Source organism: Bos taurus, chromosome 1, assembly GCF_002263795.3.
Source record: "Bos taurus isolate L1 Dominette 01449 registration number 42190680 breed Hereford chromosome 1, ARS-UCD2.0, whole genome shotgun sequence".
Taxonomy (NCBI): Eukaryota; Metazoa; Chordata; class Mammalia; order Artiodactyla; family Bovidae; genus Bos; species Bos taurus.
In genome coordinates this window covers 6986788-7000215 of record NC_037328.1, presented here as the reverse complement: position 1 = coordinate 7000215, position 13428 = coordinate 6986788, and positions in this window count along the sequence as shown.

Here is a 13428-nt window from a genome sequence, read left to right as displayed (position 1 = left end):
GAGTCTGGGATGCTTTCCTTAAGCTGGGACTACTGAGCTAAGATCTGGTGGATGAGTAAGAGCTGGAGAGGCAAAGAAAGCAGGAGGGGGAAGGAGTCCAGATGGAGTGAAACACGAGCAAAGGCCCTCTGGCATGTTCAAAGACTTGCATGGAGGCTCGTGTAGCTGAGCATGGGGAAGTATACAGAGTCTGGGATGAGATGATGTTGCAGAATAACGCGGGACCTTGACGTTCACATTAAGAATTTTGGCTGAAATCCTAAAAACAGTAGGGAACAATGAAGACTTTAAAGCACAGGGGTAACATGTTAACACATTATCTTCTAGAGAAACATGTTTTATGAGTTTTCTTTGTTAAGTTACTTCATTTTAAGTTGCTTAGAGTGCTATACTTTAAAGAGTCATTTTTGCTATACAGATTTAGCTTGCTAAACAGATGATAGGATTATTCGTATAGGGTTACCTCTAACTTGAGAAGTCATTTCAGAGAACATTTTTCTCCTTCTTGAGTAAGTTAACCCTTAATGGTATCACGTGGCCTGGCTTAGAACAGGAATAAGGCTACCTCCACTGTCATCACTAACAAATATAATTGAATGACACTCAAAATCCTGCTTTTCACGAAGATTTCTGAGATCTACCTGTTTTTTTGGCGGGGGAGGGCTCTTACTTCATATTTCAACACTTTCACTCATAATTCAAAGTTGCCAAACTCAGAGCTAATAAACAAATATAAGTTTGGAATATGTTAGTTGCTCAGTCATGTCCGACTCTTTGTGACCCCATGGACAGTAGCCCACCAGGATCCTCTGTCCATGGAATTCTCCAGGCAAGAATACTAGAGTGGGTAGCAATTCCCTTCTTCAGGAAATCTTCCCAACCCAGCGATCTAACCCAGGCCTTCTGTACTGCAGGCAGATTCTTTACTATCTGAGCCACCAGGGAAGCCCTCAGTTCAGTTCAGTTCAGTTCAGTTGCTCAGTTGCTTCCGACTCTTTGCGACCCCATGAATTGCAGCACGCCAGGCATACCTGTCCATCACCAACTCCTGGAGTTCATTCAGATTCATGTCCATCAAGTCAGTGATGCCATCCAGTCATCTCATCCTCTGTCGTCCCCTTCTCCTCCTGCCCTCAATCCCTCCCAGCATCAGAGTCTTTTCCAATGAGTCAACTCTTCGCATGAGGTGGCCAAAGTACTGGAGTTTCAGCTTTAGCATCATTCCTTCCAAAGAAATCCCAGGGCTGATCTTCAGAATGGACTGGTTGGATCTTGTTGCAGTCCAAGGGACTCTCAAGAGTGTTCTCCAACACCACAGTTCAAAAGCATCAATTCTTTGGCACTCAGCTTTCTTCACAGTCCAACTCTCACATCCATACATGACCACTGGAAAAACCATAGCCTTGACTAGACAAACCTTTGTTGGCAAAGTAATGTCTCTGCTTTTGAATATGCTATCTAGGTTGGTCATAACTTTCCTTCCAAGGAGTAAGTGTCTTTTAATTTCATGGCTGCAGTCACCATCTGCAGTGATTTTGGAGCCCAAAAAAATAAAGTCTGACATTGTTTCCACTGTTTCCCCATCTATTTCCCATGAAGTGATGGGACCAGATGCCATGATCTTCGTTTTCTGAATGTTGAGTTTTAAGCCAACTTTTTCACTCTCCACTTTCACTTTCATCAAGAGGCTTTTTAGTTCCTCTTCACTTTCTGCCATAAGGGTGGTATCATCTGCATATCTGAGGTTATTGATATTTCTCCCGGCAATCTTGATTCCAGCTTGTGCTTCTTCCAGCCGAGCGTTTCTCATGATGTACTCTGCATATAAGTTAAATAAGCAGGGTGACAATATACAGCCTTGACGTACTCCTTTTCCTATTTGGACCCAGTCTGTTGTTCCATGTCCAGTTCTAACTGTTGCTTCCTGACCTGCATACAAATTTCTCAAAAGGCAGGTCAGGTGGTCTGGTATTCCCGTCTCTTTCAGAATTTTCCACAGTTTATTGTGATCCACACAGTCAAAGGCTTTGGCATAGTCAATAAAGCAGAAATAGATGTTTTTCTGGAACTCTCTTGCTTTTTCCATGATCCAGCAGATGTTGGCAATTTGGTCTCTAGTTCCTCTGCCTTTTCTAAAACCAGCTTGAACATCTGGAAGTTCACGGTTCACGTATTGCTGAAGCCTGGCTTGGAGAATTTTGAGCATTACTTTACTAGTGTGTGAGATGAGTGCAACTGTGCGGTAGTTTGAGCATTCTTTGGCATTGCCTTTCACTGTCTTAGCTGCCAGGAAATCTTAAGCAATAACAACTTTGGAGACAATTTTTTTCACCTGTCTGTGTTATTTTTATTATTTTTTTAACTGAAGTATAATTTCTTTACGATATTATGTTAGTTTCTGCTGTACAGCAAAGTGAATCAGCCATATATACACAGATATCCCCTCCCTCTTGCATTTTCCACCTCTTCCCCCAATCCCACCCCTCTAGGTCATCACAGAGCACTGGGCTGAGCTCCTTGTGCTATATAGCAGCTTCCCACTAGCTGTGTGTTTTACACATGGCAGTGTATATATGTCAACGCTACCCTCCCAGTTTATCCCACCTTCCCGCCATGTTATTTTTAAAGGATGATAATGATAAAAAGTGGATGTGTAGATCGAGTCACACATGTGTGAAATGTCCGCAGGGCAGAGATGAAATCACCCACAAAGCTGACAGCCTTAACCTTCAGCTTCTTTGAACATCCTTCCAGTTCTTACATTCTATGTTTCAATTTACCGGGAATCTATTATTTCCCATGGTGGTGGTTTAGTTGCTAAGTCGTGTCTGACTCTTGTGATCCCATGTACTGTAGCCCACCAGGCTCCTCTGTACATGGTATTCTCCAGGCAAGAATACTGGACTGGGTTGCCATTTCCTTCTCCAATTATTTCTCATGGTTAGAAGCAAATACTCCCTGAAAGAAAAGTGTTTTATATTTAAGAGAGTTTGAAGTTCTAGTGTCAAAATCACATCCATTTCCATTTGCTCCCTGAAACTCTGAGCATATTCCTGACGAGTCCTCATATTTGCATGTTTCTCAGAGTGCTCTGGGGCAGGTTGATAAAAGCAGCAGCTTTTACAAGCTTAGATAACGCCCTTGAGGTGATGGCCTGAGTCACACAAGCTGGAAAACAAAGTTTTCCCCAAAGAGTTTGTCTTTTGAAACCTTCTCATTCCTTTGGACTAAGAAGTTTAAGAGAAGAAATTCTGAACACAAGGACTGAGCCAGTGTGAACAAAGGAGGAATCATGTTTCGTTTCATTAATTGTTTAAAATTTGTTTTTTAATTGGAGAACAATTCGTCCACAATGTTGTGTTGGTTCCTGCTGTTCAACACCGTGAATCAGTTATATGTATGCATATATTCCCTCCTCTTTGAGAGGAATATATGTATAGCTATACTATGGGGTCGCACAGAGTCGGACACGACTGAAGCAACTTAGCAGCAGTATACATGTATAAACATATAGCTACACGCATAGAGGTATGTCTGTCACGCTACGTGTATACATATATTCCCTCCTCCTGACCCCCCACCCCACTTCGCACCCCACCCCTCTCGGTCATCACAGCGCTCTGAGCTGAGCTCCCGGCGCTATACAGCAGCTCCCCACTACTGTCTATTTTACACAAGGTTGTGTATGCACGTCAATCCCAATCTCCCAATTTGTTCATTTTCTCCATCCCCTGCTGTTTCTATAAGTCCATCTTCTATGTCTCTGTCTCTACCCCTGCCCTGCAAATAGGTTCATTTTTCTAGAAGGAATCAAATTTTTCACCAGCCAAATGAGGAAGACTTTGCATCTACCATCTGCTACACTGATCTATTTTATCTGTCTTTGGACATGTCTGGGCAGTGGCTGTTCTCTCAGGGTTTGAACCTTGAAAAGCAAAAGATCGAGAAATAGTTGGAAGAGGTAAAATCATGTATGAAAACAGCTTCCCGCCCTGCCACCCCCAGCTTCTTAATTGCCTGCTCACTTCTCAAAAATGGAGTAAATGCTGAAGTGGCTGACTTTCCCCATCATTCCTGTAAATAAGGATATGACTCACAAACCCTGCAATCTCCAGAGTGCCATAGAGACTATGGTGATTTGGTTATTTAAAAATAGCTGAGAAAAAGAGCAAGAAATTGACCATGGGTAAGTTGGGGCGTTTTCATTTTTTTATTTTAATTTAAAAAATTTGAAAATTGAACTTGTTATTGTGCCCAGCACTAGGTATTCTTAGAACATCTGGCCTGTCAGCCAAATTTGGGGGTTTTATGATTTCTGGAAATGAACGCAGTGAACACAGCAAGCAGGTCTCAGACCCCAGGCAAGAAAAAAAACCCAATACTTACCACAGGGTCATTGTAGTCTGTGTGCAAATTCTCCTTTTCTCTATAAAGTGGAGATGAGTGTTGATAGTTTGTATACACAGCCCCCCACCCCCAACTGTTACACAATCATTGCAATATTATCAATACAGATATGTAAGGTGCTGAAAGAATGACAGTGGTAGGGCTAGCAATAGCTTATATTAAGCCTGCTGAGTAGCATTCATTGATGTGTAGCTTGCTGGCCCAGAAATTAAAAAGGAATCTCTTTATTGTTGGTGCAAAACCCCCCAAAGCAAGACTATCTGAAAATCTAGGTTTGAGTTTGAGACTGAAATTCAGGGAGGGCATCTCCATCTGCCTTAAATCTCAGTCTCCCTGGGTTTTGTAAGGAACACCCAAAAGAGGCCACTAGAAGAGAACTTCATGGGTGGACTATTTTACAAACTTGGGGGCAGAGGTTTCTGATTTGACTCCTGTGTTCTTTCCTTGTCATATCATGAAAGTGACATTGTTAGTTGCTCAGTCGTGTTTGACACTGTGACCCCATGGACTGTAGCCCTCCAGTCTCCTCTGTCCAGGTGGGCTACAATTCCATGGGGAGCATACTAGATTCTCCAGGCAAGCATACTGGAGTGGGTTGCCATTCCCTTCTCCAGGGGATCTTCCCGACCCAGGGACTGACCCCGGGTCTCCTACATGGTAGGCAGATTCTTTACTGTCTGAGCCACCAGGGAAGCCCATATCATAAAGCCCCATTAAATGTCTGCAAAATCAAACCAGGAGGACCAGAAGCTCCTCCTCCCTAGAGATGGAGCAGGAGTAGGGTTGCCAGACAAAATACAAGATGTCCAGGTAAGCTGGATTTCAGAAATCAGATAAACAATAAATAGATTTTTAATATAAGTGTGTCCCAAGCATCACTGAGCCCACCAGGCTCCTCAGTCCACGGAATGGGATTCTCTAGGCAAGAATACTAGAGTGGTTCTAGTATTCCCTTCTCCAGGGAAGCATTACCTGGGACATACTTACACAGAAAATTCTTTTTTGCAGTTCATCTCAAGCTCAATTTTTAATTGGGAATCCTGTATTTTTATTGGATAATACTAGTACTCTTGTCTGGAAAATCCCATGGACGAGGAGCCTCGTAGGCTGCAGTCCATGGGGTCGCGAAGAGTTGGACACGACTGAGCGACTTCACTTTCACTTTTCACTTTCATGCATTGGAGAAGGAAATGGCAACTCACTCCAGTGTTCTTGCCTGGAGAATCCCAGGGATAGGGAAGCCTGGTGGGCTGCCGTCTATGGGGTCACACAGAGTCGGACACAACTGAAGCAACTTAGCAGCAGCAGCAATCTGAATTAGGGGGAAAGGTGGTGAAGACCGTGCAAACGTAGCCATGTAATCTGTTGTCCCCTGCCCCTTGCCCCCAACCTTGTCCTTCACTGCAGCGTGTTTAGTGCAAAGAAAGTACTCTCTAAGTAGAAAGTGGTATAGAACTTCTGAAAGCATGCTCTTGCAACACTAGTGTTTGAAATGTCAAGTATTTATAAAAAACAGAACCAGAAAAAAAAAAAAATCAAAACTTTGATTCATAGTCATACAAGTTTGAGAAACACTGGGCTAAATTAAAGAGTTTTTGCAGCTTTAGGATTTCTTCTAGCATTTAATACTAACATACATTGTGGCACCAATAATAGTATTTTCTCACTTTATTTAAAAACCATCACAGCAGGGACTTCCCTGTTGGCCCAGTGGCTAAGACTACACTCCCAATGCAGAGGGCCTGGGTTCAGTCCTTGGTCATGGAAGTAGATCCCACATGCTACAAATAAGAATTTGCATGCCCCAACTAACCTGGTGCAACCTAATAAATAAATATTTGTAAGAAATCACAGTGAACAGATAACAGCTCAATATCCTTTGGTTCCACAGTGACCATGAGTTTCTATTGAAATGCAGTTTAGATTTGGTTGTTGTAGTTGAGTCTCTAAGTTGTGTCTGACTCTTTGTGGTCCCGTGGCCTATAGCCTGCCAGGCTCCTCTGTCCATGGGATTTTCCAGGCAAGAATGCTGGACTGGGTTGCCATTTCCTCCTCCAGAGGATCTTCCTGAAACAGGGATAAACCCGGGTCTTCTGTGTCTCCTGCATTGCAGATGGATTGTTTACCTGCTGTGCCATCGGGGAAGCCAAATAAACTCTTTAGGGCCTGAAATTTTTCTGCCATTATATAGGGATGTCCCTTGTGTTCAGAGTCTAAGATCGTGGCCGCTAGAGGAGGAAGGGACAAGAAGGGGTGCAGTCTAGGAGAGAGCTGATTATCCTGGGAGCTGATGCTTCCAGTGACATTCCTGAGATGGTTAATTTTATGTGTCAACTTGACTGGGCCACAGAGTGCCCAGATATTTTGTCAAACATTATTCTGGACAAGTCTGTGAGAGTGCTTTTGCATGAGATTTGCATGTAAATAGGAAGACTGAATAAAGCAGATTGCCCTCCCTAATGTGAGTGGGCCCCTCTCAATCAGTTGAAGGCCTGAATGGAGCAAAAAGTCTGACTTTTCTATGAAAACTCTTCCTGCCTGGCTGCACTGAGCTGGGACATCAGTTTTTCCTGCTTTTAGAGTAGAAGAGAAATGTTGGCTCTTTCTGAGTGTCCAGCCTGCTGACTTTCAGATAGGAACAACACCCCTAGCTTTCCTGAGTCTTCAGCTTGCACATGACAGATCTTGGGACTTATCAGCCTCTATAATCACATGAGGCAATTTTTTTTTTTCCTTTATTTTATTTTCTTTTTTTCTTTTTTTTTTCTTTTTTCTTCTTCTTTTTTTTTTTTTACTTTTCTTTTTTTTTTTTTTTAAAAGAAAATCCATCCTGAACCCTCCTCCCTCCTCCCTCCCCATACCATCCCTCTGGGTCGTCCCAGTGCACCAGTCCCAAGCATCCAGCATCGTGCATTGAACCTGGACTGGCATCTCGTTTCATAGATGACATTTCACATGTTTCAATGCCATTCTCCCAAATCTTGCCACCCTCTCCCTCTCCCACAGAGTCCATAAGCCTGTTCTATACATCAGTGTCTCTTTTGCTGTCTCGTATACAGGGTTATCGTTACCATCTTTCTAAATTCCATATATATGCGTTAGTATACTGTATTGGTGTTTTTCCTTCTGGCTTACTTCACTCTGTATAATAGGCTCCAGTTTCATCCACCTCATTAGAACTGATTCAAATGTATTCTTTTTAATGGCTGAGTAATACTCCATTGTGTATATGTACCACAGCTTTCTTATCCATTCATCTGCTGATGGACATCTAGGTTGCTTCCATGTCCTGGCTATTATAAACAGTGCTGCGATGAACACTGGGGTACACGTGTCTCTTTCCCTTCTGGTTTCCTCAGTGTGTATGCCCAGCAGTGGGATTGCTGGATCATAAGGCAGTTCTATTTCCAGTTTTTTAAGGAATCTCCACACTGTTCTCCATAGTGGCTGTACTAGTTTGCATTCCCACCAACAGTGTAAGAGGGTTCCCTTTTCTCCACACCCTCTCCAGCATTTATTATTTGTAGACTTTTGGATCGCAGCCATTCTGACTGGTGTGAAATGGTACCTCATAGTGGTTTTGATTTGCATTTCTCTGATAATGAGTGATGTTGAGCATCTTTTCATGTGTTTGTTAGCCATCTGTATGTCTTCTTTGGAGAAATGTCTATTTAGATCTTTGGCCCATTTTTTGATTGGGTCATTTATTTTTCTGGAGTTGAGTTGGAGGAGTTGCTTGTATATTTTTGAGGAGAAACTCCTAGAGGAGAACACAGGCAAAACACTCTCTGACATACATCACAGCAGGATCCTCTATGACCCACCTCCCAGAATATTGGAAATAAAAGCAAAAATAAACAAATGGGACCTAATTAAACTTAAAAGCTTCTGCACATCAAAGGAAACTATTAGCAAGGTGAAAAGACAGCCTTCAGAATGGGAGAAAATAATAGCAAATGAAGCAACCGACAAACAACTAATCTCAAAAATATACAAGCAACTCCTCCAGCTCAACTCCAGAGGCAATTTTTTTTATAATAAAGCTATCTCTCTATATGCCTCTATTGCTCTGTTTTCTGCAAACTCTGACTAATACAATGTTATTGCCTGGAACTTAGGACCGAAGGAGAGAAGTATACAGGGTGAAACACGTGGGGTAAAAGTAGGATACTCTGCTACAGGAAGGAAACTCAGACTGTTCAGGGCAATTGTGAGTAAGCAGTGATGTTGGTGCGGTCTTTTTTATTTGGGGAAATGATCAAGGGTGTTGCCAAATCAGCGGGTCAAGTTCTCCATTTATCAAATTGGAAGGTCGTGTCTTCCTCTGTCCCACCAGATGGGAATTTTAGGAAGATATTAATCATATCCAGATGGCTTTGCTTTGATTTTTTTTAAGTTCTACTGGTTTACTGCTACCAACCCATCTCCCTCCACCCTCATGCATGCATGCTCAGTCTTGTAACCCCATGGACTGCAGCCTGCCAGCTCCTCTGTCCCTGAACTTTTCCAGGCAAGAATACTGATGTGGGTTGCCATTTCCTTTTCCACAGATTCCTTCACTTTTATCATCTATCCAGAATATGTTAGATACAAATACTTCTACAGATGGAAAACTCTGATGCACATTTGTGTTTATATGAATGTGTGTGTCTATAAAACCTGGACATATTTATAGGTTATTTGTCTGTCTTCATGCTTGAAATGAAAATCAGTGTTCGTTACAGCAAGTAGGCAGGTTTTTTCTTCCTTACACCAAGTACAGTTTGTTATGAGTGAAGGATGTCAAAGAAAGGTTTTGACAATGATGCCAAATTATTTTACTCAGTTCCTGGATTGGGGATTTTCAAGCCATTTCACTGGTGAGGGACCACCGTTACACCATAGTGTCATCAAATTATTAGCAGTCTAGTCCTTGATTTTAGAAGTGGTTTTCAAGTTCTTAGGAACACTGCTACTTAGCTTGCAACTCTTCTCAAGCTCTGCACAAGGACCAGTTGTATCTAGTTCCTGATGGTTGTTGCTCAAGGTCATCTCTTGCCTCCGGTTCTTTCCATCTGTGGGAAGAATATTGGATGATGGGAATCTGTTTGGTTTGCTGTTATTCTTGGATCCTATCATAAGACCATTAGAACAATCAGTAGGTGGAAAGTAGTTTTAATTAGCTAGTTGCCAAACTGAAAGAAAAACTTGTTTAGCATCAGGACCAGTTGTATAATTTGCAGGACCAAGGGCAAAATGAAAATTTAGGGGCCCTTGTTTCAAAAATTATTCAGAGTCTCAAGATGGTGACAGTAGAACGCCAGCGTGTGGGACCCTTCTGAGCATCTGAACAGGCGGCACATCTGTGATCCTGGGCCTGATTAGCATTGTATGTTCAGCACTTTAGCGTCCTTTAATCCTTGAAATCCCCATCAAACTCACTTCATACCCCCATCCCATGTCCTTGCCTCTTTTCTTACTTCTGAAATCTTTACTTTTGTATAATATTGTGGGACCTGCCTGATAAGAAAGCATTAATTGAATTTAACCTAGCTTTTCTCCCCCTTTTATTCCTGAATATCAGAGCTCACAGACACTTCCCTATCTTCTGATCCTAACATGATGTGGTACCTTAGGTAGCTTCATCGTCATGGACACACAAGTAGTGAACATACATGGTGCTGTTTGTAGGGAATTGAATCCTACCAAATAAACTAAGAATATTCTTCAAAGGCCCTTGACATTTAATATGGAAAAATGGCCTATAAGAATCAAATCATTCACATGTAATGAAGAGTGAGTTAATTACCTGGGGAGATGAAACATACCTGGGTCATGAAAAATTTATGAGGCAAATTAGAGGCAGATATTATAATCAAAGTAGCTTCTGATTGTCTTATTTCCTATGCTACTGTGTTAGGACTTTCCAGAGAAACAGTGTATGTACTCATGCAATTATGAAGGCAGGCAAATTACAACATCTTTGTGGTATGTCTGTAAACTGTAGACTCGGAGAGTTGATTGCGTATATTCCAGTCTGAGTCTGAAGGTCTGAGAAACAGGAGAGCCAGTGGTGTTGTTATTGTCCAAGGCCAGCATATTTGAGACCTAGGAGGAGCTGATGTCCCAATTGGATAACCTTTAGGCAGAAAGAATCTCTTACTTGGGTGGAGGGTCAGCCTTTTTGTTCTATTCATGCTTTCAACTGATTGAGTAAGGCCCACCAACTTAGGGAGAGCAATCTGCTTTACTAAGTCTATGGGTTTACTTATTAGCTTTTAAAAAATAATTTTATTTGTTTATTTATTATTTCTGACTGTGCTGGGTCTTCGTTGCTGTGTGGGCTTTTCTCTAGTTGGGGTGGGCAGGAAATACTCTCTGGTTGCAGTGCACGGGCTTCTCATTGCCTGGGCTTCTTGCTGCCATGGCTCCTCTTGTTGTGGAGCACGGGCTCTAGGGTTCATGCGCTTCAACAGTTGTAGCGCATGAGCTCTGCAGTTGCAGGTCCTGGTCTCCAGAGCACAGGCTCAGTAGCTGTGGTGCACGGGCTTAGTTACTCTATAGCACGTGAGATCTTCCTGGACCAGAGATTGAATCCATGTCTCCTGCATTGGCACGTGGATTCTTTACCACTGGACTGCCAGGGAAGCCCTGTCAGTTTAAATGTTATTACTCTTACCCCCAAACACCCCCCACAGACTCACAGATGCATAATGATTCACCAACTATCAGGGCTTCCTGTGACTCAGTCAAGTTGGCACAGAAAGCTAACCATCACAAATACCCTGTCATCACAAGCTCTATATTCAAATTCCTAGCTTCACACTTAGTACAGAGAGCTGGCTACTGTTTGTCATATGTGTTCAATTCTACCACTTGCCACAACTGAAGATTTAATTAGAACAAGGTCAATGAGAAAATTAGAAAAAAGTAAATTCTTGAATCAACAGTTTACTGAATGCTTGCTTTGTGCTGCAAGCTTGGGCTGTGGAAATGACTAAGAATGGTTGGTTAGGCCAAATAGGCATTGTGGAGAAGCAGTTTTATTTAAAAGGGTTTCACTTGAGAACTTCCTTTACTTTTTATCCCTTTTACCAGGGATGTGCTTTTCCTTTCCCCTGTGATTGCACTTTTAAATGTTGGAACCCTACAATTGTCTTGCCATCACTGTGTGGAGTATGGTTAGGTTATGTAGGAAGGAGAGAATGAGGAGTGAGTGGAATCACCCAAAGAGGACTAGAAAGTAGCGATGGCCAGAGGCATCAGTCTCCGTGGGGTAACAAGAATTGGAAGGAGTAAGCAGAGGGAAAAATAAGAAAATCTTTGATGGAGCAGAGAGAGCGAGACCAACAGAAGGAAGGTCAGGAAGCCAAGACAGATGGTCATTTTTGGTTCTATGTTCTTTCTTTTTTTTTTTTTTAATGTATTAACATTTTTAAAATTTAATTTTAATTGGAGGATAATTGCTTTATGATGCGGTGTTGGTTTCTACTTTACAACAACATGAATCAGCTATATGTATACATATATCCCCTCCCTCTTGAGCCTCCCTCCCACCCCTTCTTATCTCACCCCTCTAGGTCATCACAGATGGGTTCTACCTTCTTTTTTTTTTTTTTTTTTAACTATTTTTTATTGGGATATAGTTGCTTTACTTTGTGTTGATTTCTGCTGTACAACATCATGAATCAGCCATGTGTATACATATATCTGCTCTCTTGTGATCCTCCCTACCACCTCCCCATTCCACCTGTCTCGGTCATCACAGAGCACAGAGCTGAACAACCTGTGCTCTACAACAGCCTCAGATGCTTACACCACAAGGAGAAAAGAAAGGAGAACAGAGGTGATGAGGCGAGAGAGAAGGAAGAGTTGTCATTATTGAATTCTTTGAGAAAAACTGTCAAGAGGTTTGAGGCCTCAAGATACAGTGGCATCCATGAGCCAGAGCAAGCTTGAACTAAGAGGAAGATTTGATTAATTACTTAGACGTTACTGCCATATTCATTGTTACTTTACGCGTTTGTTCATGCTGCTCTCTCTGCCTGGGGTGCCTTCTCTCTCTGCCATTCTCTGCTGAACTCTTATTAATGATTAGGTCTCCACCTCACTGATATAATATTTCTGCTCAAATGTCTCCTTGGACCCCTGGAGACTGGGTTTGGTGCCATTCCCTTGGCTTCTCATCTTACCCTCTTTTAGAACTTATCATACCGATGGAAATAGCATCCTGACCTGCCTGTTTTTCTGAATGAGCTGGGAGCTCCTTGAGGACAGTAGCTGTGTCTCATTTAAAGTTGTATCTCCAGAATGTTTTTTAGGGCTTGGCACCTGGTGGGAATTTAATGGATATTTGATAGCTGAAGGAAGGAATGAAAGGTTGAATGAAGACCCTACTCCTGCTCTCTCACTGGCATGAGACACTGTTTGGTGTGAAGCATCAGGAAAGATGAGGTAAAAGTGGTGAGGAATTGGACACTGTTCCTGGCCTTTGAGAGCCTGCAGCCTGGATAACACCTGTGACTCATGGTGTAATACAAGTAACGTAATACACTACGACAAAGCAAGATAGGAGATTAGAGGTGCTCAATTTACTAAATAAATATACAGAGTGCCCAATTAAATTTGAATTCAAGATAAACAACAAGTAATATGTATAAGTCTCATGAAACATTTGGGACATACTAACACTAAAAGTAGGGCTTCCCTGGTGGCTCAGTGGTAAAGAATCCACCTGCCAGTAATGCAGGAGACATGGGTTCTATTCCTGGGTTGGGAAGATCCCCTGGAGGAGGGGGAGAAGTGGCAACCCACTCCAGTATTCTTGCCTGAAAAATCCCATGGGCAGAGGAACCTGGAGGACTACAGGGGTTGCAAAGAGTCAGACAGGACTTAGCAACTGAACAACAACACCACTAAAAGTTGTTGCTGATTAACACTAAGATTTGACTGGACCTCGTGTATTTTATCCACTTTATGAGAAAGGAATGTGGTCTATAAGGGATTAGTTTTGTATTTTCATGGGGGGAATGCAAGGGAGTA